General features: G+C 47.1%; 1 protein-coding gene across 1 annotated transcript in view; it reads left to right on the top strand.

The window, feature by feature from the left end:
• The window catches only part of LOC308200551 (uncharacterized protein), a 293039-nt gene that overhangs the window by 103482 nt on the left and 165512 nt on the right, over positions 1-24045 (top strand). The window contains exon 14 of the mRNA XM_080606455.1: positions 16930-17092. The gene's annotated coding sequence lies outside the window, so the exon portion shown is untranslated. The remainder of the gene's footprint in view (positions 1-16929; positions 17093-24045) is intronic.

Genomic DNA, 24045 nt, shown 5'->3' with positions numbered 1-24045 from the left:
TTAATCCGCACTTACAGGATAAATATTGCATCCTATGGGAAATTAGGCAGCGTCTTCCTCCTCCTCTATTGTATAGTGATGCATTGTGTCTCTTCCACCTGAAGGTGGAAGGGAAAAATGCAATAACGTGTTATTGATGTTAGCAGACACCTGCTATCACGATGCAGCTGGATCAGCAGGGAAATTTAGTACAAAATAGCTTGCTGAAACCAGGCAACAAATGTAAATGGCATCTTCTTACTCGTCATGGTGCTGGAGAATTTTCCTGGTACCCAACAATAAATACTCCATGCATCACAGCTGCAGCATTCTTCCAGACGTCCTTTCTTCCTTTTTACAGTGTTGTTTTTTTTTCTTCACGTGATCTCAAGCTGTATTTGCAGGTAGTGTCACTGAAGTTGGTTGGAAGATTTCCCACGAAACCGAGGTCACTGAGATGATGGTGTTTTGGTCTCTGTGAGCTTCTGCGGAGTCTGAAGTGCAGCTCCAGGTTTCCTCATGGACAGTTCCCAAAACAGCAAGATCTCATTGAGTAGCTGACCTGAGATTCCCCTTTTTGGTGGGCAAAACAGCTGGGTGGATCTGGAACTGCCAGGCCTGCAGCTGCTGGGCGATCTACCTGGGGAAGCTGGCTTAAAGCGGAGTGCCAGGGAAGCTCGGAGACTTCAGCTCATCAGCAGCCCTGCCAGGGACTTTGTCTTCCAAGGCTGCATGTTGCAAATGTTCAGTGAAACCAAGACCACAAGCAGGATAAGAGTCTGTTGGCTGGGGAGCTCTTGGTTTGTGAGGATTTCGAAAATTTTGACATGATTTGAACAAACCCTTTTTTTTCTCTCTCTTTTTTTTTTTTTTTAATGGTTACTTAAGCGTTCCCTGAGATGCTGAACAACCACCATGGTTTTGACCAACTTAAGTTACATTTTATTTTAGATCTTGGGATACATAATTACATAAATGATGGATTTTTCTTTGTAGGTTTATCACCTGCTGGAGTGAGTTGTATTGTCAGATAAGCTTAGATTTTACTCACAGTCAATGAAGTGCCTTAAGTAAGGTGCTTTTTGAAAGAGAAAACAGATGATAACAGATTTTTCTGTTTTGGCAGTCCATCTAGTCACTTTTCTACATTGCTGCGTGACTGAGTTTCCGTAAAAAAAATCTGGTTGTACATTGTTTCCCCCCGACTCCACCCCTAGAAGTGGATGGTGACCCATGTGTGACCAGCCCTGGCTCCCTAGCATCTTGCCTGAGTAGACCTGGCTACCAGGTGAAGTCTGACTTGGATGTCATAGGAAGCAGAGATTTTCATGTCTAGTGATTTTCTTTTCTTTGTCTTTTGCTTGCTTCGTTGTCTGTTTGGAAGAAGTTCATTTCTGCCCCATCAGTAGCAGGCTAAAATAGTTCTACATGTGATGCTGGAGTTGCAGCAGGTTCCATGGTAAAATTGTGTTAACACTGTGAGTACAAGAGTGTTTTAACCTCTTAATTTTTTCCTGCTGATCCTGGATGCTGTGAGGGGGGTTGTCACACTTTGTATCTGTTTGGTCACTCTCTTTCATCTGTGCTTTGGATTTTTAAATACTTTTGTGATGTTTCCATCTCTTGTCCCTGCAACATCCCATGTGCTTGGGGTGGCTGTGCGGAAAGGCATCCATCCCTGCTGGCACAGTCAGGTCCAAATGCAGTGATGTTTCTGGGCCTTCCCCAGAGTGTTCCTATGTGCCTGATAAACCGTGTTGGTAGGCGTCTTCATGAAAATACAGTGCTCAGTTCACCCTTTTAAGTTGGCACGACCCTGCTGCCCCTGAAGGCAGGAGGTTGCCGGCAGGTTGAAGTCAATCGCGAGTCAGCTGGAATGTACCAGCAGTGGTTTTCTCCCCTCCTGTCCTCGTCCAGAATTTACATTGGAAGGTCGTGTTACTGTTGTTTCCCCTTCTCTCTTCCCTGTCAGACAAGGTCATTTCTGAAGCCAATGACCAGTTAAGTTTTAATTCTGCAACCATGGAAAATTATTATTAGAGGGGACAAGCTTCCATGTCGATGATTAACTGGTACATCCGATGACTGGTTACATTTTAACAGGCTCCTTTTGCACAACTCCTTTCACCTGCAGCAAACCTGAATTTCTATGAAAATGGATTTCCCATGTGCTGTAATAGATCCAATTCTTCATTATGACGTAGCTACAACATTCAGTCCTGGCAGGAAAAATTGATGCAAAGAGGAAGGAAATAGTCCTATGATAAGAAACTCGTGGGAGCTTTCCCTTGAAGTCTCAATGCTGTCCCTGCTCCCATTCCCTTGTTGCAGCTGGGAGAGCTTGCTTCATTTTCTGTTGCCAGGACTAGGAGAAGAATTGCCCTGAGATTGTTATAGCCTCTTATAACCCTTAACTAGTGAAAGTGTCAAGGTGTATTAAAGCCAGCCCTGCTACCGCGTTGGCTCAGGTTTTGGAGTAGCTAAGAGCAAGGCCAGGTTTCCATGAGATGTAATTCTTCAAGGAGGAAAGCAAGGAGAAGTACTGCTGTGCCAGGGGGAATGAAGTTAAGGCTGGGTTGTGGCAGCATGGCCTGAATTGATCCTCCTAGTACTACATTTTGGAGATGTTTTCCTAAAAGAAAATGTTTTGAGGCTGTATATTTTTTTTTGGTGTGGAGCATGCATGCAATATTTCAAGTCTTGCCATCTGAGTGAGCTGCAGGGCATGAATGTTTCCTTCCTAATAAAGGAGAAAGATGGCTGACAAACCAAAGGGGAATACAGCAATGCAGTGAAACCTCACTGAGGGAAAAACACTGGCACTAGGAGAGCCTTTCTAGTAAGCCCATTCATTGCTTTATGTAAATATTGCATTCATCTTTCCCTCCTGGCTTCTCTTCACCGTGGCTTGAAAGGTGCATTGAGAAAACCCAAACCATCTTGCTCCCACTTGAAATGTAGCAGGCGCCGATGTGGTTAAGGCGATTCAGAGCCAGTCCTCAGCTGTCAGCTACTGGCAGAGGCACCGGTATCTGTGGAGCTCTGCCTACCTGTGTCAGCAGAGCTTCTGGCACAGAGTTGTCCCCTCTTGTTCAGAAACCCGCCGAAGGAGAGGGTTCGTGGCTGGCTGTCTCAGTGCCAGCTCTGTGCGGCTGCACCTATCCCGCTGGCGGGTGCCTCGCTGGGCTCCCCTAGCTGGGGGTCTCGGATGTGTCCGGGCTGGCGGCCGTCATCCGCACTTGCCTGTGGTGTGGTCCAGAGTCCGTGTGGTTGCACAAGGAGCAGCAGACTTTGCCTTGCTGGCAGTGTCCGTGGGGTGAGAGGCAGGGGCAGCACGCAGCCCTGTCCTCGGCATGCTTCCTCAGACTCGATTATCTTGTCTGTCCTAGATGATCCCTTCCATCTCATGTACAGCTAAGGGCAGCAATTGGCCTTTGATTTATTTATGGCACTTTCACTTTTGTTCTCTTTCCCCTATTAGCAATAAGGAATAAGTTCTGTTCTTGGCTTAATGTGGGTATCTGTGAGCAGGCTCACGCCCGTGCACTCCAAGGCTGTTTCTAAGAGCTAGCTGATAGCACTGCTATGGTGTGAACCTGATAAATCTTTAAAGAGAAAGTCAGGGCTGCACACAGAGGCCTGGCATTAGCTTCTACTGACACTGATAGGAATTGGTGGTGACCATTTCAGTGCAGTATTAAAGAAGGATATCTAAAATTCAGCTCTGCCTGAAGGGCTAATCTTGTGAAGTCCCACTGAATGGCGTCTGAGACAGGCTTGACCAGGGGAGGCATTTACATTTGTCCCACAGGGTGTATCTGCCATCCCATAAATAGCTGTGAGTCAAAGCTTTGACAGTGCAGTATGCACACCTCGTGCAGAAGGCACAGCAGGCTGGTATCTCTGCTAATGGCTGGGTGGCTGCTAATTGAGACCTGCAGCGCTGAAAGCCTCCGGCAATCATGAATCTGGTGACGTGGAGTTTTTCCTTTTTCTTTCTAATCGCTTGAATGGAAACAAGGGTTCTTGTTTAATGACTTGATCCCCATTCCCAGGCCTTGTGATGAAATCTCAGCCGCTCTGACCCAGGACCAGGGGAGGAGCCAGCGCTGGCTGACACTTTGCTCCTGCTGGAGGTGATGTCCTTGTCCTGTTGGGGACGGGCTGGGGCATGGGACCAGAATTGTTCCCTTCCTGCTGGAGTGTCATTGCCCTCATTGGCTGCTGTTCCAGTTCCGTAACTGCTTCTGAGAAGCTGTACAGGATGATACACTGGCTTTTGTGCCTGGGAAAACTGGGTGGCAAAATGCAGGATGTTGGACACAGTGAGCCAGATGCCTGTCTCTGCTAGGGCCAGCAAGACGGGGGTTCTGAGAAGAATATCTCAGAATAAACCAGCTGCTACAACTGGGAATGAAATTGGGAAGAAATGGTCCTGAAGATCTTTTTCAAGTCTGAACTGGAGGCTACAAAAGTTCGGGGAGGTGTGAATTGGTTGAACCGTCTTTGGACCGCTGTGGCTGCAGCAGCGGTGCTGTAGCAGCAGCAGCATGTGGGCATTTTCACATTTTTCACATTTTCTAACCTTGTCCTCTGTTACTCCACTGGGACGTGCTCATTCCTCCTTTCCCTGCTCCTGTCTGCCTTCTGCCTTTTCAAATACAGAACATTCATATAAAGAAATTTAAAAAAAAAAACAAAAACTTCCAGAACTGATTTTATGTGACAGATGTTACTGTCAAAGTTAGGAAGACGGCCCAAAGGCTAACTGAACTGGAGAGAAATTGAGTGTAAGCATTTTTCAGCGCAAAGTGATCTTGCGTGACCTGGAGTGTCATTTTCACAGCAGCCTCCCCTATGTCTGCAAGAGAGACGGGATTTACTGGGGGGACAGGGGGACGCCAGTGGGAGCAGCTCTAATCTGACAGTCAGGCACTTGGGCAATTTGGACTGTGCTTTTCAGTTATGGTTACTGAAGTCCCTTGATCTGTTTGTCCTGCTTGGATGAAGGAACTGCTCCTGTTAGGATTTTCCTGTTTTAGGAATCCCGTTTGCATTCTAGCAAATGTCTCCCTAAGGGAGGACTGGATGTGGTGTATTCATACGCAGTACCTTTGAGACTTATCCAGCCAGCTTAATTCCAGTATTTTACCAAGGTTATATAGAAAGCTGGCAGCCTGCAGTTCCAACCAACAGACACCCAGGAGGCTATTTCCCATACAGAATTCCCAAAATTTGCTGAGCCTCAATTGCTCCTGTTTTCTACAAAACGGAGGCGCGTTTGGTGCCAGCTGGGGAGCTTTGTAACCCGCTGCATGGCTCTGCACCTGGTTGCACCAGGAGGGGCTCGCCCAGATCTCCTCCTTTTCCTGCTGGTTTGATTGCAAAGCTGAAGCAATGTTTGTTTTTGTAGTACTAGCCCAATCTCACGTGCTTAAGCTGAAGGCTATTGGTGGGAATACCTGGGCACTGAAATTTTATGGTGGATATTTCAGTGTATGTTTGCCTGCTTCATTCCGTTGTTTTGTTATGCCTGTGCAGTTTGTAAAGGGGCAGGGGATCCCCTAAGAAGGAACATAACGTGAATGTTTATATACCTTCTAGCTTCAGCCTCAGGGAAATCCCAATTGTGTTACTGTTATTTAAGGGCAACAGTGAAGAATCAGCCTTTAAGAAAACTCAGGGAGGCATTAAGCAAACCTTCTCCAGTTTTGATAATGAAACTGCAAAGAGATAATTCATAAGCGTGAGGGACACGCTGTGTAGCCTGTGCCAGCAGTCCCCCGCTAGCGACAATGCTGGGGGGCCACGCTGGTGCCTGCGGGACCTGTGTGTCTGTGGTCTGCCCCTGCCACGAGGGCTGGTGGGGACAGGGGGAGCTCAGGAGGCTGCGATGCTGGAGGCTGCAAGGGGGCCAAAAGCATTACAAGCAAGCAGGTAATGTTTGGGGGAGAAGAGCCGATTCCAGGGAACAGGGGGTAGGAGGTGAAGGCAAGAGCAGCGAGACCTGCTGAAGAAGCCTTGTGGAGGCAGTTTTGGCAGTGTTTCTAGGAGGTGACTGATCACAAAGCTCTGATGACGGCCTTTTTCCAAGGCTTTTATGGACAATGCAGTTTAGTGTTGCAACAAAATTGGGCTCTGAAATGCTCTGTGCAGCCTCTCTGTTGGCAGCCACATCATCCCAATCAATAACATCAGTCCATCAGCCTTCCAGAAGCACTTAATGGCTCAGGCACAATCAGCCAATTTCAAAAACAGAATGTTGCAAGTTTAATAGCAATCGGTCCTGTCCCTGCTGGTGTGAACTGAACAGCTGGCATCAGTGGGCTGTGCTGGTCCGAGGGAACTCAGAGACATGATGTGAAAGTTTTCTTGCAAACCCATTTCAGGAGATGCCTCTGCTGTTCCCAAGGGACTGTCTCCATCTTGAATATAAATGCAGAGTTGACCGCTATTTAAGTTTATGAGTGACTAAATCACACAACCCAGCTCAGACCTGAGACCTCTACAGGGCCAGGGCATTGCTCCTGCTCCACAAAGCCATGAGCTTTGTTGTGCTCCAGAGTCCGTCTCCTTGTCATCACCATTTGAACCCTATTTTGAAAAACACGGTATGCCTCCTGCCTTTGAAGGTGTTCCGTACGTGAAAGTCAACTTGTGGGCACCCAAAGGCAGTGGCTTCAGACCTGAGAATTTGTCTAGAAAACGGAAACCAAAACAGTGAGGCAGTTGGAAATGGTGTAAAGAGGCAGCTTTGAAGATAGGATTTTATCTTTAAAAAGTATGCGTGGGGAGGAGAAAGCATGTGACTATGACGAACAGATATAAGGAGAAGCCTCTAGCATTTGTATTTGCAGCCCTTCCTTTTTTTTTTTTTTTTACGTCAGTATCTGTCTGGAAGGAGACAGATTAAAACAGAAACCATGCAGTTATTTGTTTATAAAATATTTTAATTGTTAGCTCAAAGGTTGGGAGAGCCCTCTCTTGGCCTTAAGCCACGTGTTTTGGGTTGGTTTTCCATTGGGGGTGGCAGGGAAGCATAATTATTTTTTTTTTCCCTCACTGAGGTGAGATCTGTTGGAGAAATTCCTCCAATATGAAACCGCCATGGGCTTGGTTCAGCTACACTGGGAAGGAGCATCTGTGGCGTACAGGCACTGGGCAGAATTCGCAGCAGGCCCTTCGCAGCGATGTCTCTGTTATGTTCAGCTGCCACGTGGGGATTTCACAATTATTGCAGAACATAACTCAGGGCGCTGAAGTGAGCCGATAAAATTATTTTATAAATCTTTCCGAATGCAAGGGACAAAAAGAAGGGCAATGCACTTGGGAGACTGACTGCTGAGCACTGAGGGCACGTGGTTTATCTCCACCGAACAAAGTTCTGCGTCAAAACCTGCATGCGTCAGCACAAAAGGCATCAGAGGTACAAGAGCCCTCGATGACTTGGCCAGCAATCTCTGTAGTCTCGGCAGTGTTTTCTTTTAACTCTCTCGTGACGGGTCCTGCTGTTGGTTCTGCAGAAATGATGTGGAGCTGAGCACAACAGTTCTGCTCTTTCAAATGGCCACTGCTGGAACTGCAGCTGCTTGCCCCGGGCTCTCTGGAAGCCAGGCCTGGTGTCCCTGCCTGCCCCGCGGCAGGGTCAGGCTGTTCTGCTGAGGGTCAGTCTTGGCGCGTGCTGGAGGGACACCCCCTTTTCCACTGGGAAGGAGGGTGGTGTACTGATAATGAATTTGAGGACATCTCCCTGTCTTCCCATCGCTGCATTGGGCAAATGAAAATACTGGATGCGTCACGTTTCTTGTCTTCTGAGAGACGTGGTGCCCTGGCTTTGTTTCCATAATGTCAGACAAGTTCTTGATTATAGCTGGTACCATGCTGAAATTTGCTGGATAACAAAGTTGTTAAAATACTGAGTTCCCTTACAGATACCTTCAAATATCAACTTAACATCTAGTACTGTAAGAGGCAGAGGAGCAGCTCTCCCAAGGGAAGCAGAATGAGATTCCTGTGCCAGTGTATGAAATACCACATTGTGCAACCCAGACCAAAGACAGTGGTGTTACTAATGCAAATCCTAAATTTCAGCGTTCGACCAGACTTCAGCCATCTCAAAGCAGACCCAGCAGCACTATGAAGGGCTTTTTGTTTTTTCACCTCCCCTTGGCAAAGCACTTATCCTGGCATTGAGGATGAGGACGCAGAGCCCCCCTGGTCAGGCTGCTGCTAGGTCTAAGCTGGTGGGAAGCCTGACTTCCAGCCGGCTCCTTGCAACAGCCAAAGGAGGTGAGACCAAGGCTCATCTCGTAAATTCCAGATGTGCAGTGGCGAAGCGGTACTAGATCCAGGAGGTGGCTGGTGCAGAGCATTTCCTCCCTCAACACTCTTCTGTTTTCCCTCAGACAGTTGTTTAAAGGTTTCCAGAACCAGAGCCTATATCCAATGGACTTTTTGTCCATGCATTTATCTTAAGTCGGTGTAAAAACCAGTTCTGCCCTTTGCTACAGCTAGTGGCACGCAGTTGCACAATCCCCTGTAGGTGAAAACACACGCTGCTGGTGAAGCTGCAGCTGTTGCTCCTTGTAGAGCAAACCACACCCCGAGACCTTGTTTATAACCCAATGGGATGGACCTCATTTGAAGACTGTTTTATGGCAACTGAAATCATAATTAGCACAGCTATCTTCGTATGTTGCGAGATAATTTCTCTTTTGGAGGGGGTGGACATTAAGGTGTATGTAAATAATCAATTAAAATGAAGGTTTCGTTACTGGCTTGCTGTCTAGCTGCTGTTTTATGGGCAAACTTGGGTAATGTAAATTCTTGCTGGGCGTAAGCTGCTGGTGCAGTGCAGTGGAGGCAGCTGTGCGGTCCCTCGAGCAAGGGCGAGAGCAAAAGTGCATGACAGCACCGCAACCTTTACAGGATTAGCTGTAATTACAGGCTGCCGTTCTTTGTCAGAGCAGGAGGAAAAATCAAATATTTCCTGTTGGGGATAAACCGGGAAGCAAGAGCTGTGCGTGTGCGCAGAGGGTGGGCCTGGTGCTGCGCATCAGAGGCCTGAGCTGAAAGGTGGCAGCGCCTGCTGCTGCTGCTCGCTGTCAGCAGGTGAAGGAGACCTGGCAGCCGTGTGCATGAGCCCAGAGCTGACAGCACGCCGTGGCTGAATTTGGAGGTTTCTGTATTTTTAGCGTCGCTGATGACAGAGATACCAACAGCAGAATGATCCCAGCTACCTTCAAGTGAGAAATTATTCACACTCTGTAAAAATAAAGCTTGATGCAAGCAGCTCTGTCTGTTCTGAAATAACTGCAGCTTGTGAACTTCTAAGTGTCCCTGTTTTCCAGTTCTTTAGAGAAGGGAAAACTTGCAGGGTTTCGCTCTTAGCTTGGATTGCCTGTTCTTGGTCAGCTCTCCTGAAAAGCATTTGGTGGGTGCGCCCCTCTTTTGCTCAGGCCTGGCACCGAAGCTGGGCATTAGGAGAATTTAAAGGCAACTCGGATCCACGTTGGTATCCCCAATACTGAAATGAATTTCTCTCTTCTCCATTTCAGCTAAATGTTGGTCCCCTTGGTAAAGAAGCCTGAAGGAGGTAGTGCCAGGCATGTGCTCCCCTCTGACCATTCCCCTGATGTGTAATCAGAGAGACAGCATGAGCTTGTGATACCAGAGCATCTTGTCCCTGCCCATCTGCTCTGGATGCTTTTTGAGGCAGAGATATCTATTTCCAGACAAGTGGCACTTGGTTTCAGTGGGAGAATCTGGATCTTTTGCAAAAGGTTTTACACAGACTTGAAATGAAGAAGGGGGAGGGAGGGTGAGTGGGGGGAAAAAAATCTATTTTAGTAATGCTTGATGTTTATAAAGTCTTATAATATTTCAACAAATGGCATGCACATGCCATACAAAGGCAGCTGTGGAAACAACCTTCAGAGAGTTGGTACTTCTTTTAATTAATTATTTGGGCAGTGTAAAAGGACACTCACACAAAAAGCCAGAAGCGCATCATTTTAGCACAGAATACTGTCACTAGCTCTCTGCACTGTTGAAAGTTCTTGGACCTGTCTAAACCCTTCTCCTTGTGGCACCTCGCTTACGCCGGGCCGCTCCCCCAGGGCTCCATCAGCGCAGCAGGACAGAGCTGCCCTGCTGCCAAACCTCTCTTTTAGACCTCCTGAAAACTGGCATCAGCCCACGGCTACACTGTGGTCGTGGAGGGCCAGGGCTGAATGAGCACAGGGCGTTGGTGTGGATGAGCTGATGGCTGCTGGCCCACAAACGCCCTGGTGTTGCTGCTCTTACGCGCCCCTATTCCCTCTTCCTCCCCGGTCCCTAAGTACAAGAGCCAAGCTTTGCTCAGAGGCCAAAGTGGTCTTTTAACAGCGTGTGGATGTGGTGGTGCGAGATGTGGATTTTAATAATGACATGCCTCTAGTCCTCACCTCAAGTCCTGAAGATTGCATATCTTCATTAAAAACCTTTGGGTTTCTAGAGCTGAGAGTCTGTAGAAATAAAGGTATCAGCTGAAAATGAAATTGCATTTTCGTGCAGGGGGAAATAGACTCTCCCGCTCACCTGATTGCTCTCTTATCCCGTGCTTGCGCCGAGCGTGGAGCTGCTCTGTGTGTGTTCATGCACAAGGCAGATGAAATGACTCAGCTCCAGGAGCTGAAGTAATGACTCAACTAAAAGCTTAAACAGCAGTTGCAAGATGGTAGAAAGCCTTGTATGTGGACTTTCCACTCTTCCAACAACTACTTACGACCTTTCATACAGTCGTATACGTGGCTTTATCAGACAAAAGCCTGAAGCAGGAATGCAGCTTGTTAACAGAATCACTTGGGTTGCTAGTGATGTTTCTTTCCTTAATTTTACAAGCTTGATCACCACTTTTTAAATGACAACATTTATTCCTAGAAGAGCTGATGGAGATGTTAGCCACATTGCTGATTTATGCTTCAGATACCATCAAGTTGTATTTGTGTTAAGGAATGAGCTGTAAGCGGGGAAGTGGAAACTGTGGCTTAAAAGGTGAATATCCTCTGGATATGTAGGCACAGGTCTGAGGTCACAGCTTAAAATTAGTGTTAACAACTCCTAGAAGTCTACAGGGGTGTGTGGTTCCCTTCCCTCCCTTTTTTTTTTTTTTTTTTGTTTTGTTTTCCTAATTAATTCAGTTAATTAAACCACTGCACGGTTGGCACTCTGTTGAGGACAGCTTGGGGACTGGCTGAGTGAGACTACATCGGGTCAGACTTGAGATGCATCTGCAGCGTGCAACTGTTCGTCATTTATTTGTCATTTGATTGACTGGATTTATTTACTGGTCTTGTTGAGTCCTTCCTCTATTATATGCTGCTCCTCAAGAGGAAGGATAATGCAAATGTACATTGTGGACTTGTTCCAAGTCATACGGACACGAGCATTTCTCAGTGAAACGCTTGTCTCATTTGGGTGGCATAGCAGAGGGTTAGGCTGTGGAAAAAAAAAATTATTTTTTTAAGATATAATCTTATAATAGCTTATAGTCCAGCTTGAGAGAGCTACTTGTTTTGGAAAATCGCAACACAAGGAGCTAAAACTTAACTAAGTTGTGTGCAGTGGAAAACAGAGCTGGATGCTGAAAGGTCCTGGGCAGGCTGTACCAGGAGTGCAGTAACATAATCCGTAACGTAAAGTACATATTATGTAAACATAACATTTACTGTAATGTAAAGGATAGCTGAGAGTTTGCGATACGTATAGAGGGAGAACATTTAGCAGCCTCTAGTATGTTTACTTTGGAGAAATTGAAAATGGATGTTGGAGAACCCGCTTCATGACTGGTGTTTAGATTAGGAAGCCAGGCAGACAAATATCGCTGTAGAAAATGCTGAAATGCCAAGACCCTCAAACATTGAGGCAATGTTTTTCCAGGAACCTACAGGACAAGGAAAACCAAACAGATACCCAGACACCTTCTTTACCTAAGAATACAGCTTTTAAGGGTCTTAGGAAAATGAAATCCAGCTATGTTGTTACCTGGGCTGTTCTGTTCCACAAAGATTCCTTTGAAATGCAGTCACTTGGTTGAAATAATATGAGTATTTTCAACATCTTCATAGACAGAAATCCATGGCCTTTCTCCTTCACCAAATCACTTCTGTCTTCTGAGCTACTTATTTCTTCAACAGCGGGTATTTTAGCGCTACTTTAGCTTCTCCTCTGTCTTTTCCACCTGTTGGCTCAATGGTATTCCTGAGCAAGTTAGTTGCACATCTGCAAGGAATTTCAGGGCTGTGATCTTTCAGTAAGGCTCTGTTACCTCTCCTGGGGCATCTACGTGGTTGGGAGAGCTTGGAGTGGGAGAGGAAATCTGAGCGCGTAGCGGGGTAATTGAGTTTCTGAAGGGCTGCTTGGAACTAGAGTCAGGCTGATGAGGAAGCAGCAATGGATGCCTGGCTCCAGACAGTCCTGTCAGCTCAAAAATGATAGTTAGGATGGCTGTTACCGCAGGAAAGGTGAAATATGTTGTCTTTTCTTTCATTGCACTGCTCAGTGAAAGCTACTGAGTGAAGCTGGGAAAGCTTGTGTACGTCCATCGTGATAATGGAGCACGAACATTGCTTTGGGTAGAGCCCTGTAATCACCTGGGAGGAAAGAATTAATAAAACATCTTAGGTATGTTCTAAGAGCATTGTAGTCTTTAAACCTCCCTGTAAATGTAAAACAACAGAAGTGGGTTTCTTCACAAACATCTTTAAAAGCCAAATTCAAATATTGTGATCAATGATTGAATGGATTGTGAAGTTGACACCAGGCAAAATATTGACTTACCTTAGCAGTGTATTAGCCCTAACCAGCCCCAGTAATGCCTGTCTTCCCATTCTGCTGTCCTGAAGCAAGTCTGCATGTCGGGGAAGACACTCCTGGCCCCGTGGCATCCTCCTGAGTGATCAACTGGTGTTCTGAGAGTGTAAATATCACAAGATTTGGAATACAATCTGGAAAGTTAAGTTAGAGCTTGTTACGCGGTCGGTGCCAACCCTGCTCAGGCATCCTGCTGGGTGGCTTCTGCCTGGTCCCTGGCTGGGCAGAGACAGGATTTCACCCAGCTTTTGGCAGGATGCTGGTGCAGGCATGGCCGGGCGCTCTGAGGCTGCACAGACGGTAATCTAGACACAGATGGAATTCAAAGGAGCCTCCAGGCAGTAACGTCGCTGCTTCTCTGATGCGGGTTAGTTGGCTAGCGTGAAAGGCAGCTCTCTGATATGACAGCAGTTAAAGCCATAGCAATAGGGTGCTCATACAAGGGGCCAAAATAATGAACGCAGGGACTGCACAGCTCAGAGAGTAACTACATGGGCTGCTTTTGGTACCGCATCGATGCGGTGATGTCACCCTGGCCTGCCAACACCACAACGTGAAGACCAGTGGCGTGTTTTCTGGGAAGTCTCACGCTGCCTGCTCTTTGGCTTGGGCTCTGCGGTCATCCTTGCTGGCTTGAGCTCTTGCTTTATATTTTTTGGGGGACAGATGCACTGGTATTGGGAAGACCCGAGAATTTGCTTAATTTAGACTTGTTCAGTTTGCTTTTTGTCTGTGTGTGGAAACTGGTCTATTCTAACCCTGTCCTGGCTAGATCTCCTTTTGAACTGATGTTCAGACACACACGAGGCCAGCTAGGGAGTATTTGCCAAACAGAAGTTGGGCAAGCCACAACGGGCTGGATTTGAGTGAGCGAAGTAAAAATGAAAATTGCAGGAATGTAATTTTGAATGTCTCAGTGAGTCACAATCTGTTTGTTAGCAACAAAACGCTGTTTGGAGATCGGCTGGGAAGAGGAGTAAGAGACAGCTCACATGGCCTTTGCTCATGCTGAGCAGCCCATCGTCCTGCTGTGGGACTCCAAAAGGCATGTGTGTTGTCAGACAGGAGGCGTGATGGCAGAGCCGTGTTCAGAAACAGGGAAGGAATCGAGTATATTGCCTGGGGCTTGCAACACCTAAGTCAGGGCACGGTTCTGCTCCATTCTCTTTTCTAGATCAGTCTGGTGCTTAAAGAGGTGGGTACACTACTGTCTAATCTGGAACAAGTTTTACTTCAATATTAACCTGAAAGTAGATAGGAAGGCAAGCCCTGTCCACATGAAGGCAGCTTTGTTGTTTAGTCTTTAATAATCATCTTATTTTAACAGAGAGGCCTAATATCTGCGTGATGATTAATTTCTGACTGTTGGATTACTGAATGTTATTCATTAAAAAAAAAAAAGGCTCAAAGTATTGCCTGCATTGTCTTGGACAGATTCTCTGTGGGGACTGCTGCATTTGCAGACCCCATTTCCCTGGCACTTTTCAGTGATGACTGTGTCAGAAATAACATTTCTAAAATATTTGCCTAGCAGAAGTGACTTGGTACTTCTGCCTCCATACTGGCCTTCTGTTCAGGGACTGTGAGAAAACAGAAGCAGGGCACAGCCCTCTCCCCGTGCCATGCATAGCCGTGTCAGCTCCGAGCACGGGCCTTCTCCATGGCCACCCGGGAATGCGGTTGTTTAATGTGTGCACAGCACTCCCGCCCATCCAAAGCATTTGCTTGGAGCGATTTTGCAAATAGTGAGGCTTCAGGGAGCGCAGAGAGTTTTCAGTGACCTAATGAGGAAGGAAGATGCTAATGCCCTAGGTTGGATCCTGTCATTTTCGCTCATGCTCAGAGTTCTGTTGACTTGGAGAAACCAGGGGCTCAGGCATGACCGGGCCACGCTGCTAATGATCCTCGTGGATGTCACATTCCTTTTTGCAGTGTGAGAATTGCAGTGAATTGCAATTGAAGTGACTTCTAGTGAATTCTTTACAAGCTGGTTCGTAGTCTCGGTTAAGCAGCGCATCCATTATTCATTGAGTTTATGACAGTCCCTGGGGGGCCTAATAAAACTCGGGCTGAATTATGGTGGGCGTCAGAGCCCCTGCCCCAACCAGGCTGTGCGGAGAAGCAAGGCAGGCGGGATGGGGAAGGGGCTGCCAGCAGAGCGCTGCGTTACAGACTTAGCCCCGTTCTCGCTCAGCAGCGCACGGTCGCGGCGCTCTGCCTGCGTTGATGCGGGGGCTGTGTGTGAGAACATGACACAAATGGAGAGCAGAAGATTGCTCTGTTCCAAATTTCCCTTTTTGTTTTTTTCTTTCTTTTTTTTTTTCCCCCTGTCCTTTCATGCCTGTGACCTAGCTTCTTTTTCTGTCGTGATTTCCAAACACGCCAGGTTGCTTTCAGGGTGAGGCAATTTAGGAAGAGGTGAGCAGAGGGGCCAGCCATGGGTGTGAGATGGGCTGGGAGCTTCTAAAGGATGGGTGCACTGGGGGCGCTGAGGCTGTCACAGGGCTGTGGCGGTGCTTGTTGCTGTTGATTTGATTTCTGTAGAGGGAGCGCTAAAGCAGACCTGCCGTGCGACTGGGCCTTTTGTAGGGTAGGTGAAAGAAAGTGTGTTTTGGGGAGAGCTGACCTGATGGACCCGGATGCACATTTTTCACATGCAGGCAGAAATCTGCTCTCCAGCTGATGCAATTGTGGATGAGCAGTGAGGAAGAAACATACACCAGCTTTACAAGGGTGTCCCTGGATCTGCTCAGTCCCTTTTGAGTGAGGCTTGGGGTGCAAGCATGGTAGGTGCCCACCCAGCCAAGCTTTCTCCTTGCTTCTACTTTAGAAACATCTAAGTTCAGCTCCTTGCTGCTTTGAGCCCATGGCTTCAAAGGTACAAATGTTCAACTCCTCTAAACTCTGTCCCGTACTTCTGATTTGGGCACCCTTCCTTAAGGAGGGCTTTTGACATATTTAACCTAAGGATGTTCTGGCTAGTGTCACCGGTAGCCAGGTCTGTACTCTGCGGCTCCTCGGGTGTCTGTGTGACACCTTTGTGTTTTACAGAGCCCTCCTGCCTTCACATCTTTCTCACGTCACTAGCTGGGAATTGCTCTTCCTGCCCTAAAAGAGCAAATGTTTGGGACTGCGGATACACTGCAGTGCCAATAAGTCACTCCCTTGGGTACTCTGGCCACTGAGGTGGGCTCGTGGGTGACGGTACCTGGCTGTTGGCATCCCGTGGTCAGCACAGGTTGAGTCAAGTTGTATGCAGCAGCCAGTGCTCTTGTGCAGGTGTTAGGGTCGGGACTTGGGGGTGGGGAGTGTGTTAACTGTAGGCTGGTGTCCTATGAATTCTTCTAGATGAAGCTGAGACTAAGAGAAGGGGCTTAGCCCCTGCCTTTTTTTAATAGGCCCTTTTCTTCTTTCAGTCTGCTGCTAATAAACTTGTGAACTAAAGACAAAGGAAAGAATAAATGACAAATGACTCCTGTGGAGCCTGCGGAAATGGGCAGAGGCAAAGCTGAGTCAACACAAGTGTTGGACTTGGGGGCTCATCTCCTGGGTGGATGGGGCGAGGGGGGACACGGGCTTTGCCTCCATTCCTGCTGAACTCATACAGAAAAGATACCTGTTTTCTTCCGTTTTAATAGCATCATAACACTGATCTAAACTGGAGCAGTGCACACCTAGAAGTTGTCTTTTCATGGAGAACTTGTTAAAATGTTTTTTTATGGAAGTCCTCCCTGCAGCTAGAAACCCTTTCAGAGTTTTTCTTTTCGAGGAGCACCGTCAGTTCCTGTACGAGCCCCTCCACAGCCTGTGCCAGCGCCAGCCTGCCTGCCTGAACGTGGCAACCAGAGGGACTGGCCAGCAGATCCCAGGGAGCATGGTGCCACCCTGATGGCTGCTCACTGCCAACCCCTGTGGAAAGTGCCAGGGTGATACAACAGCATGACTCACTCTACAGGCTGCTCCCTTTCGTTATGGAAACTGTTGCCAAAGACTGAAAATTAGGCCCATAACAAAATAAATGGGTAATTTGTGTGTGTGTATGTGTGCAAACATCAGTTAGCACACCTTTTTAATTTTTTTCTCTGTCTTGTGTTTTAGGCCTTTCGTCTTGTGAACCTTTGGGAACAAAGAAAGGATCTGAAGGACATCTGATTCCATGCCATCCAAATCTGGTAGCTGCTCACCGTTGGTGCAGATATGAAGATGTGGTGCTTGTACATCTCGGGACATCACAGCTATGCTACATACTTCAGCTGCCCGGGTAAGCAGCTTCCTTTAATCCACAAAGCCATTACACTCCAGAGTAATAAGGCAAGACACCTGCACTAACAACTCATAGGTGGCGGTGCTTCAGCAGGAAATTCTCATCAAGAGCTGCATACACAGAAAATATTTGAGGGATTTGCAGTGAAAATAGAGGGTTGCAGACTCCAGTCGGGAAGGCCAGAGGGAAGGAGGTGAGCAGAGGTCAAGGCATATGGAGAGACGCGTGCTCTTGTACCTCAGAGCATAGCAAGTGTTGTGTCAGCTCCCTAACAGCAGAGCAGCCTTTCTCTTGAAGGTCAGCCTGTTAAGAGCTGACTTTCTCAAACAGACAAAGATCTTTGCCATGAAGTAAGCCAGACTTCTGCATAAGATGTTCAATCCGTTTCAGGAAAAGAAAATGCTATTTTGAAGTGCTCTTCTGATTGGCTCTGTGTAGTACAGCATCCTGCCTTGGCCATACAACTGTAGAATGGTTTGGGTTGGACTCTGGACCTGCTCTAACAGGTCTGTGTCTGTCTTGTGCTGGGGGCCCCAGAGCACTGGTCACCATTCACTGCTGAGAATTAGGTCTGGAAAGCCTTCACCACAGCTCCCCATGCTTTTGTGTGAGGAATTGTACTAGTCACTTGTATTATATGAAATGAAAAATCTTTAAATCTTTTTCCATTTAATGTTGTGACTATCCCTTGCTAAGTGTGTGTGCATGATTCTACAAAGTATCTCCTTGCTTACAATTTCCTTATCAAAACTAGAAGGAATCAGAATTGTCTCAGGTGCAATGTATTGGACTAGGTCAGCATTACTCTCTTGCCAGGAGTTTTTCCTGGGCAAATAAAGGATCTAGCTAGCATTCATGTAGATTTCTGTTTTGTTTTGTTTTTGCAAAGCATTAGATGATTTCATAGGTGCATCATGCTTATGGTTGTCATAAGGACTGTTTGGAAGTCTTAGCTCTAAATTGTCTCAGGTAGATGGCTGAAAAAACAGATGTCTCTGTTGTTGTAGCTTTAGGATTACATCTCCACAGTTCAAAAGTCCTGTAAGAGTCTTAGGTGGAAGATGCTGGATTAGACCTCGGTGTTGACACCTTTTCTGGAGTGGTTTTGAGATGCTAGTGATACAGGCTGGGATGGCACTGATGTGCTCCATTTATTTGCCATTTGCTACGCAGCAGGAGCAGCAGGGATTTTCTTCAGAAAGTATGTTCTCCTTTCAGGTCTCTGTGTTGCTGTAGAAAATACAGAGCATCTCGTTTCAGTTTTAGAGGGAAATGAACCTAAACACGGTCCTGACTGTGCCATGGCTGCTAAGCTGATGGCCATTGTTTTTATCCTTTAAGGACACGTTCATGGCAAGCTCCAGGTCAGAGGTATTGATTGTGTCTCTCTCCCACATGTTGCCAGAACAGGGGCAAGGCATGGATCCCTCTCGTGTTGCTTACTGCTGCTGGACCAGTCCATGTCAATGGGAAAAAGTTGGCCTGTCTCTGGGCAGGGATTTGGAGAGGACACAGTAAAGATGATACTGAAGGTAACTGCAAGCTGCCAGACAGAAGCAACTCTGAAACTGCAAGCTCGTCTGCAGCCTGATGAAGTTAATAGATCCCACTCTCCACTCCATGCCTTGGAGGAAGGCACAGTCTTCATAATAGGCCAAATTCATGGACTTGTATTTGTTCCATAATTATCTCTGGAAAGAAATTTCTCACTGATTAACATATGCTCAGAAGCACTCACAATGAATAGGCCTTATAGTTTTCAGCGTACCGCAGACATTTGGTCGTATCTTCAGCTGGTGAAAACTGGCATTGCTTTGTTGCCTTTCCAAGTCATTTTACAATGAGTGAAGATTGGTCCTTCTGTTCTCCTTCACATGAAGGTCATGTAACTTTTGTGGCTTTGTGCAATATGTTCTTTCTAAAGGAAAATGAATGTATAGTTGTCTTTTATTTTGCAATGATCTTCTAAAGTACGCAGTTCAAAGATTGGGCGTGCTTGACACACTTTCCACCCATTTCTTTCAAATTAATAATCCTCTGATGCCTCTCACATGATCTGCTGGTCCTAGGAGGGTTTGAGCTTTGATGGAGGAGGGGTCTTTGAACAAGGGAGAACTGGAAAATCTGGGGAACTTCTGTTTCACAGCCTTTGATACTGTGCTGATACTCTGTCCTACTGTTAGGCTGCTTCAGTACTTCGAGTCTCAGGGTCATTTCAAAAAAGATATGGGAGGGATTCTCAGTTGGCTTTTCTGCAGTTTTTGTAGCTGTCTGGGGGGGGAATACCATAATAACTTGCCCACTAAGACTCCCAGGACCTTGCTTTCAACGGCATCTGAGGCCAGGATGCTTCAAAAGAACAGAGCAGAGAACCAGCTCCTCCTGAGAAAAGGTCTCATCCTGAAGCCTTGGTAAGAGGGCTGGCAGGCGGGCATTTTTCCATCCCTCCCTTTCCTCTCCGTGATGATTAAGAGCATCGGCTGCTACTCACTCTGAGCAAGCGTTTAAGAATTTCTCTCACAGATAGCGGAGACATGAGTTGTTCTGAAGGCCGATTGAAACTGGGGATCAGCTTCCTGCACAGTCAGGCCTTGGATCAGATCCCCCTGTATGGCAGGGAAACGTGTCGTTAGCTGGGCATGCTCCAGGCCTGCCTCCAAAGGGCCCCCAAAATGACAGCTGTCCAGGAGTCTGAAAGAACTTACAGAAACAAACTGACTTGAGAGGGTTTCAGGCACTTTAGGAGATGAGGAGGAAAAGTCCCCTTTGAGTGCTAATAGATTTTGGGCTCCAAAGCCCAGCAGAATCGGTAACAGAGGAAGAAATGAGCAGTTTGACAAGCAGCAGCAGGAGTCAGATCTGCTTCTAACATCCTTCTCGGAGTTCTGCAGTGTCTAGGGAGAGCTCGCTTTGTCAGCCCTTCCCCTAGCAGGAGCACCAGCAGAGACTTTCTGCTCTGTTTGGCCGCTAGTTTTCTCACAATTCATACGAACTCAGTATCTTGGAGGCCTTTCCTTCCAGTTCCCAGAATGTTGAAATCAAACAACTCCCACAGGCACCTGGGCACGTAACAAGACCACACATGGAGCACAGCCCTTGTGAGCTGGGAGGAAATGGCTGCAGATCCCTTCTGAGGCAGGTGCCACTTTCCTCGGTCTGATCTCCAGGAAGGATCACCTCTGAAGGGAACAGGGTGACTGCCCTGTGACACACCACGCAGCTGCCAGTGCTGTTTCACTTCGAGGCAGGCACTACCTCATCGCAAAGCTCTTGTTTGCACTTGATGCTCCCTCAGACATCCTGAGTCACTCTTTACCCACATTCACCCTGGATACATCTGTTTTCTCTGTGGTTGTGTGGTGGTTGGGAAAGTCCTCAAGTACAAAGAAAGACAAAACTGGCTTCTTCCTCAAAACTTAGCCCTGCTGTTTTTATAATGAGAAAGCAGTTTGGATGTCACATTCCTTGATAAAACACAACTGCATGTCAGTCTCAGCATTTCTCAGGTCTTGAAACACAGTGTAGTTTCGCTGTATGCTTGTGCTCGGAGTTCTCCTGGGGTGTTGAACTCCAGGGTGTTTAGGACAAATTAGATTTTTATCCAAATGAGATGTCTAGAATCAGCCTCTCAGTCCCTGCCCTGGAAACGGCTGTAGGTCTGTGTCAGCATGAGAGAACGAAATGAACGATTTTATTCTGATTTTCAGCTTTGAAAGGTGTTTGGGTGTTCAGCTCAACCCTGGCAAAAGTTCGCTGCTTCCTGCTGTCTGTGCATGCGCATGGCTCTGAAACTTGGATCGCTCGATCTTTGCCATTGGTTAGGAGCATGTGCCCAGCTAGCTGTCTGCGTCAGCTGAAATGCATTTACATTTATTTGCAGTAATTTGGTCATGAATTTTGTTTGAGCATTCAATAAGCTTTAAATACTTAAACAGTGAAACCTCTACAAAAGCACCTCTGAAGACTGAGTAAGAAAAATGTAACTGCCCGTAACAAAACCTTCCTGCTGGTAAGCATAAATCAGCGTGTTTTTAGTAGCTTTTGATGAGCATCTTAATGGGGCCTATCAGTCTGACTTCATTTAAAGTTTCAGCCATTGTTTTATTGCCTCAGTGATCACAGATGCTCTTGTGATGGAGGTAACTTCGGAAAGGCTTAGCATAATATGAGTTTGGCTGGAATTGGTGTCTCTGGACACCTCAGAGAAGAGGTGTCTCTGGCATCTGACAAGTAAAGTCAATACTGTACATCTTGCCAGGATGCACAAAGTCTAGGTCAATGTTCTGTCTTGTTTGGCTGCTCACCTATTGATCCTCCCATGCCTCCTACCTTCATTTTCTACCAGTAGGCAACAGCATTCACTCCTGTTGCACCTGATCTAGGAGGCATGGAATAAAAATTCAGACCAAGAGGAGAAACTTAAAAAAAAAACAACAACAACAAAAAAGAAAAAACACACAAACAGAAACCCCACAGCGTATGAGCTGATGGCATCAGGATATTGGGATGGTAGAAAAATTGTGCAGCTACCACCACTTTCCTCCTGGTCACATAATTCACTTTCCTCTAGCAATGGATGTAACACAGTGACTTGAGAGTTTCACCCTCATTGTTTTGCTCCTGTTTCAAAGCTAACAGTAAAGGGAAAAGGCATCTATGAACATCCTATGGCTTAGGAACTTGAGGAGGCATAAATTGAGGGCTTTAGGCACTTATCTTCCACCAGCTGTCCCGAAGGCCATTCAAGCTGTAAAGCCCATCCATCACTGTGGCTGCTGACGCCAGTGCCACCGCCAGAGGAAGATCAGTCAGGCTGGATTATCAAAGTCAAAGCCAGAGACAGTTCTTGTGGGAAGCGGTTGGGAAAGTCTCATGTCTTTGCTCCTCACTGCGCAGGAAATAAAAGAGGGATTGTGCATGAGGGTTGGGAATGCCCTGTTTCTCATTATTGAAACGTGTGGTCTTGAAAGAGAGGGAGGAGCCCCTGTACAAAAGATAAATCATGTTAATGCTGTTTGTTTTTCTGTTTTTGCTTTTCAGTGCTCTGGTCTGGGAGCAGGAGGCAAGGGGCTTTGCGCATAAGCTCTTACACTTGGCTGATAGTAAGGGTGCTGCTGTTTATTTTGCAGTGAGGCAGAGATAGGCATGGGGAAATGAGACCTGAAAACCAGACCCAAAAATGTGCAGTTAAAGGCAGATACATACACCTCTATCTCATAATAGAGTTTGACTCTGCTCCCCAGTTGCCAGCTGAGCTGCTCGCTTCAAGAGCCGTCGGGAGGCAGAGCTGTCAGACTGACTGTGCCACAGGGAATGGATGCGACTGGTGGCATCTGTCTGTGCTGGCCATGGGGAGGGAGCGGACCCGCCGGCTTAGCTCAGGGCGCAGCGGGTGTGGGAGCACCTGGAAGGCATCTTGGGGCACGTGTGTGAGCAAAAGGCCGCGGTTTGCAGCGCCCCGTGGGATGCGCTGGGGTCTGGTTCAGTCACCAGCCCAGTCCCTGGGCTAAGTTCAGATCAGAAAGAAACTCAGAAGTTTTGTGTTGTTTTTTTTTTTTTTTCTAATGGAAGCTGGGGATTTTTGGCAGGTACGTGTGTCCCACAAGCAGCTATTTCTATCTGAACATTTCAGGGCTCTTTTCTTTTTTATTTTTCTTCTTTTTTTCTGAACGGGGAACCAAGCAAAATGGTCAGGTTTTGCTAACCAAAGCACCGCTTTTCCGACACCTCTACCCCATCGCCCGAGGTGAGATTTCTTGGGGAGTTGTATGTGTGTTTCACAGGGATTTTAGGAATGAAAGCGTACCTGGAAACCAAATTCCCCTTCAGAAAAATAACAATAAGCTTTTTTTCCAGTTTTGTGAAACATTTCTCGTAAGGCAGGAAACAGCCCCTTGCCTCCTTCCCTGTGGTTAAACGAGGCTGAGCGGATGGGCAAGATGAAGATTGATGGTGAAGGGCCCCCTGTGCCCCGGGGCTCGCAGGCACTGCTGCTAAGCTGGTGAAAGCCAGAAAGCTCCCACCTACGCCTGCAGTGAACCAGGACCTGCAGCATTAGGAACATGCCCCAGCAACGGATCACTAAGGCCTGAACAAGAAGATACAGGTTTGTGCCAGGGTCCTAAATCCATCTTCAGGAGGAGTTTCACACAGGAATTCAGTGAAAGACAAGGAAATAGCATCCTTTTTGGACCTGTGGGGAGAAAGTTCAACACCATCCACCAACATGTCAATCAGCCGGTGGGTGAACTTGAAAAAAGGAATGGTACAGCTCAAAATACTGCGGCTGCAGCTTGCCCTGCGTTGTCTGGTTGTGCCAGGTTTCCCTCTAAAAGGTTGTTCAAGCTACTCTGGTAGCAGACGTTTGGGAGCAGTGACACAAGGCACAGCTGCAGGGCAGGTGATACACTCCCTCCCTCCTGTGTAATTTCTTCACTGGCTACTTTGCCCACCATCAGATTTGATTAAAATCTCTCAAACAGCATTAAAAATGGAAAGAATGTTGCTAATAATTTTCATGGCTGCTGACTACAGTAGGCATCTTGTAGTTCAACTGTTAGGTCAAGCTGTGGGGTCATCCTAACAGAAGTGCGAGATGTGTTGCGCATGGACAAGCGAGCCTGGTTCTGCTCCACAGCCATTCCACCACCCTGGTGGGTCTGCAGGAGCAGTGGGACTTGAGTGTCCCGTGGGTGGGACATCACGACACAGTGAGAGACTTCTGTAATTGCCACTGCTGGCTGTCTTGGCAGGGGGGCTGAGCACTGAGCTCTGGAAGAGGCCTCTTTAGTTAAGGGCCAGGGCACACAGGCAGCAGCGAAGGCAGTGCGATTATTTGTGGACAGACAGCTGACAACATGCTACAAGGCTGTTATTTCAGCATATTTCACTGTCATTTAAAATCAGGGTGTATATTTAATGCTAAAAGAAACTGAAAGAAGGCAACAGGA

Source organism: Anser brachyrhynchus, assembly GCF_964034855.1.
Source record: "Anser brachyrhynchus genome assembly, chromosome: 10".
NCBI lineage: Eukaryota > Metazoa > Chordata > Aves > Anseriformes > Anatidae > Anser > Anser brachyrhynchus.
Note: the sequence above shows the minus strand (reverse complement) of the source record. Positions and strands in the feature narration are given on the sequence as shown.